Raw genomic sequence first — 6000 nt, forward strand, 5'->3', positions numbered from 1 at the left:
GGCTAAGTTGATGCACGTTTTTTTATCATGGTTGATTGTGTGACTTAGTGATACACATTTTTAGCGTGTTCCCTATATTTGCTCATCAGTTGTGGCTTGTTATCTGATTGTCTAAAATGCTGCCAAGTGTAATTGGGCAGCCTGCATTATAAATATGTGCATAAGGTTGTCCTAAATGGGCTGAAACTTAGTCTTGTGGCAAAGTGTTAGCCAAAAAACATCTAAGTGTAATTCCTAAGGGTGAAAAATTTGTTTTGGGGCAGGGAACTAGGGTGTTCTTTATTCTTGGCCATAGGATTGGCTTTGTTATGTTCTTGTATTCATATATTAATACGAGTTGGGAAGAGATTACTGTAAATTCGTGTGTGCCTTTACTTTTTTCTTGCTGCCTAAAATTATTCTAAGTCTTAAACATCCTAAAATAATTCTATGTATTGGAAAGGCTGAAGTTAAGGTTGGTCTTGACTACCGCACGGTGGTAAACCTCGGACAGAATTCGAGTGACATAAATCACCCATGTGACAAAGGTTCGACTAATCTTTTTTTCCAAAATTTGTATATGTTAACCAATAGTTCGTTCTTTTGTAATTTAGCGATACAAGATTATCACTAAAGTATTGGTATCCGGACAAATAATAATTTAAGAAAGCTAATCATCTTTATTACTCCTATTCTACTCCATAACAGCAATAACATACCCCGTATATTCCTAACAGGTGGGGTCTGGGGTCCTATTTTACTCCATAATACCTGGGATTTGTGTTTATAGGGAATATTACGCGACACATCAAATATATATACTGAATTTATCATTCGTAGCTATACTTTCAGCAAATTTACCATTCTGTAGCTATATTTGAATTTTATAGCAAATCTATAAAACAAGAGATTAATTATATTGAACTGAAACAAGAGCATTTTATTTTTCTGTAGCTCAGTTGGCTAGAGCTACCGCTTAGTTAACGGAGGTATTGAGTTCGACTCTCAACAAGAGCATTTTATTTTTTTGTATTTCTGTATTTTGCCTTAGTTGTATTCGTTGAGCGAATGAATACAGTCAATACAGGTTGTATCCTTTGTATACACCCATGTAATTAGACAAACTGTAGTTACTAGGCTTTAAACTATAGTGCTTTATAAAAATTACTCAAATTTTTACCTCATATCTTAATTGTACTCTGCTATTTATTTGGGCCCACTTTGTAAAAAACTTTATCCTATACCTAATTTGAGGGAAATTCATATGCAACTTCCTCATCCTTCTCCCTTCTTCTTTTCCTCTTCCATGTTGTTATGTTTATTGCTTTGCTGACAAACTACTTTCTTCTTCTTCTTCCAATGGAGTCTTAAACGAAACCAAAACCCAGAGAGATTTATGACCAAAGAACCAATATAACTCAGACTGAGCTAGCTTTTCGCTAATGTTTTCTAATGCCAAATGGTGGATGAATAATGGTTCTTCAGTGTTTTCTAGTCCCAAAGGATAGAGGGATAGTGGTGATTTTGGAATATGTGGTGATTGCATGGCTAATTCTGTATTCTTTATCTATTGCAAACTTTAATCAAATTGTCTGAAGTTTTCATGCGATAGTGCAAAATTCAAACAAATTTATCCGAAGTTGCATTGTGATGAAAGAATAGAATCGTTTGTTTGAAGTGTGCACTGTGATGGAAGAACTTTAGACGTAATTTATTTGAAGTTTGTACTTTGAAGTTTATACTACACAAAATTTATATCTTCAGACGCGAATCTTGGAAACATCAGACGTATATGTCAAAAGCGAGTTCCAAAGTAGGTAAATTTATAAATTTTTATGTAATGCTGGTATGACTTCAATGCTAACTCCAAAATGAGGTATTTATGTACTTCCCTCCATATATGCGAAGTCTTATAGCTATAATATATACCACTGTTATAGTTGTAGGGCCCATGGAATAATGCAAAATAAGGAAAATTTACCTAGCTATACCATAATAGAAATTATTTATCACTTTTACTCAGGTTCGTACTTAATTTCATTCTATATGATCTATATTTACCATTTCTGTACAAAATCAAAGATATGCATTTCAAGATAAATCAATACTACATGATAGGAAGTTTTTCCTAAATGCCCTGTTACCTCACGAAGATAGGTATGGACTTCATCATACCGATCTGTATGACTCTACTAGACACTTGCTCATGACTCGTAGAACCTATGAACTTAGGGCTCTGATACCAACTTGTCACCACCCAAAACTCACCTAGTCGTGATGACACCTAACCCAACCTATTAGATAAGCTAACTAACAGTCAACACAATTCAAATGAGAATAATATGAATCAATAAGTGAAATAACTGAATCTCTATACAATAATCAAGGATTGGTAGTACAAATCATGAGCCACTAAGACTTAGATTTACAAAACTGGTATGATATAAATATAATATCTATTTGGAATATACGTAAATGTATTATCATTCTAAACCTGTCAAGGACAAGTGGTAGCTATATCCGAAAAGCAGGTACATCTTTAATGCCAACTCCCATCATCCACAACATCTCCGCTCCAAGATCTGCGCGCAAGGTGCAAAAGTGTAGTATGAGTACAACTGACCTCATATATCTAGAAAGTATCATACTAACCTCAGAAAGGTAATAGAAGCAAGAATTATACAAGATTTCGCTAATCACCTATGCAGTTCGTAATTCCAACAAGTACAAAACAATAGTATGATCAAATTACAAAATCACAGATAAAACCACCTTGGTGCACATAGTTTTCTTAACATACTCAGGTCAGTCAATAATATAGCATATAAGGAAAATATGCAAATAAATAAGGTAAAACAGCCAAGGAAATTGCAAGTAAAGATAAAATGCTGCGATCCGCAACCAGATCTAAATAGAAATCGCAATATGACTCTAAGGCCCATATCAAAATCTCAATAACGGAATCAAATCACTGACCATCCTTCCCAAGGCCCACATCAACCAGAAACCTATTAGTTTCTCAGATCCGCGTGAATATCATTAAGAAGACACATGAGAGGGTGACCCTGGAGTATGGATCCATATCCACACGCAGCATGGACAACTCACGTGCTACCATAAGCTGGCTGACGTGGTTATATGCTAAATATTACAATCCGCTCAGCATGGTGACAAGCTCAATATTAGGATCTGTTTGGCGTGGTCATAGACTGAATATCACAATCCACCCAGCGTGGCCACATGCTCAATATCACAATCCGTCCAGCGTGGTCACAAAATCAATATCACCATCCACCTCGTGTGTTTACATGCTCAATATCACAATCCGCCTAGTATGGTCACAAACTATATATCACAATCCGCCCAGTATGGTCACAAGCTATATATCACAATCCGACTGGTGTGGTCACAGACTTAATATCACAATCTGCTCGACGTGGTCAGATGCTCAATATCACAATATGTTCGACGTGGTTACATGCTCAATATCACAATACGCCTGACATGGTCACGCTCTCAATATCATAATCCGCCCGACGTGGTCACATGCTACCAGTCCAAAACATATCACATAGAAAGCATATATACAAGAATACATATACATGATCAATGAACATCACATTTCATACTCCTGGACTGGTAGGTCAATCAGGCAATTACATCGCAAAAGTAGCAATTATCAGGTTCAATGAGGAGATTAACCTCTATGTAACATCAAACATGGCTCAAATAGCTCACAACAGGGTGCAAATGTAAGAAACATCACAACACAAAGCTTATTAACCAATTCAAGGCATATCATAACCTAAACACTACTACGGGCATGGATAAATACCCTGATGCATGCACATGGGCTCAACCCTGCACATGTGCACCACCTATAACACGTAGCTATCACAAATAACTCAGGAAACTAGTTCCTCAACCAATTTTAGGTAATACACTTACCTCAAACAAGCCAAACTGATACTCTAGAAGCGTCATCCCACACGAATCGACCTTCGAACAACTCGGAACTAGCCAAAAGCAACTCAAAATCATCAAATAATGCCATAGAAATCAAACCCAAATGATAACGGTCGAATCTTTAATAAAATATTCAAAGTCAACCACAATGTTAACCTAGGACCGTATCCTAAGACCAAACAAAACTCAAAAATTCCATTAACTCATTCGAATACGAGTTCAACCATACTAATTTCATCTAATTCTAACTTCGAATCGATGTTCAAAACTCAATTATTCACTTTAGAATTTTTTTGATAAAAACCTCAATTATCAAATCAAAACACGGATTAATTCACAAATAAACTAGTGAAAATCATATCAAACGAATCTCTAGAACTCAAAATATTCTCAAAATAGCAAATGAATGCAATCTAATTTTTTAATACAAAAGGATCCCGCGTCTGCACCCAAAAAGACGCATCGGCGATCTGACAGCTATCATTTCCGCATTTGCAGACAATTTTTCGCACCAGCGGGGTTGCAGATGCGGACCCCACTTCGCATCTGCGAAGCACCAGCACCATCTATCTTCTCTAATACTAAAATGGGCATAACTCCCGCATACGATATCCAAATTCGACGATTTTTTTGATATGGTTATGTAATTACAATACGGATGTAATGTTTCAAGGGTAGCCTTGTGTGTAAGCACAACAATGAATCGCGGTGAACCCTCAGACGACCTATCTAAGGTTAGAGGAGGGTCCTCAGTAGTGGTGACCCTTTCACTCTTCAACGGACTGATACATGTACCGAATACTCATACGGGAAAGTTGACTCCTGGGTCTGGAGCATAGGGGGTTACTTCGAGAAATCCTTTCTTTCTCGTCCACTCAGGGGGTGCGGACACACCTGCACGGATTACAGGTAACAATTACAAGAATGGCGGGGGGAGCCTGGTCTTGACTCTTCTGTGTGGTATTCATTATTGTTCGGTTCTTGGAATCACATCCAGCAGTGGTTGGAACAGCTCGCAAAATCCATCCACTTCACCTACTTCATTGCCCCCAACCATTTCTCGTACCTCTATTGAAACATAATGGTTTCATGTTCTTTCATTGATTGGTTATTCCTCTCCGTTTGTATCTCTTTTTCCAATTTCTATCTCGATTAGTTCACAAGATTGAATGGCCAATTCTCCTCCGAACCCTCGATGTGATTGTTTTCCAAGAATGTTGAGCCGGGTATGTAAGCCATGTATCTGGGAGGAACTTAAATAAAAGAAGGGAAATAGAATATAAAGTTAATTTTATTAATGTGGTACCATTTATGCTTGAAGAAACAACGTCAAAACATCAAATATGAGCGCAACACAACCCAAACCTATCCGAAACTCAACCGAGCCCCTCAGAACCCCCTCCGAATATATCAATAAGTCCCAAAACATAATATGGACCCGTTCGAGTCCTCAAATCCCACATAACAATATCAAAACTATGAATTGCACCTCAAATCAAGCTTAATGAACTATTTAAAATTTCCAAATTCAAATCTTACGTCGAACACGTCTAAACAGCTCGAAATCACCTCAAATTTTGCACACAATTTTCAAATGACATAAAACCCTATTCTAACTCCCGGAACCATAATCCGAAACCGAAAACATCAAAGTCAACTCCTGATCAAACCTATGAACTTCTAAACCTTCAAATTACCAACTTTCGTCAGTTAGAGCCAAAAAGCCTTCTAGAAACATCCAAATGCAAATTCGGGCACACGTCCAAGTTAAAAATCACCATCCATACCTAAAGGATCCATCATAACTCCGATCCGAGGTCAAATACATAAAAGTCAAACTTGGTCAACTCTTCAAACTTAAAGTTTTCTAGTTGAGAATCATTCTTCCATATTAATCCTGAACCACTCGAAAACCAAAATCGATGATACACACAAGTCATAATATACCATATGAAGCTACTCATGACCTCAAACAACTAAACTAAATCCAAATGCTCAAAACGATTGGTCGGGTCGCTACATTCTCCCCCACTTAAACATACATTCGTCCTCGAA

The sequence above is a fragment of the Nicotiana sylvestris genome, chromosome 8 (assembly GCF_000393655.2).
Source record: "Nicotiana sylvestris chromosome 8, ASM39365v2, whole genome shotgun sequence".
In the NCBI taxonomy this organism is placed as follows: domain Eukaryota; kingdom Viridiplantae; phylum Streptophyta; class Magnoliopsida; order Solanales; family Solanaceae; genus Nicotiana; species Nicotiana sylvestris.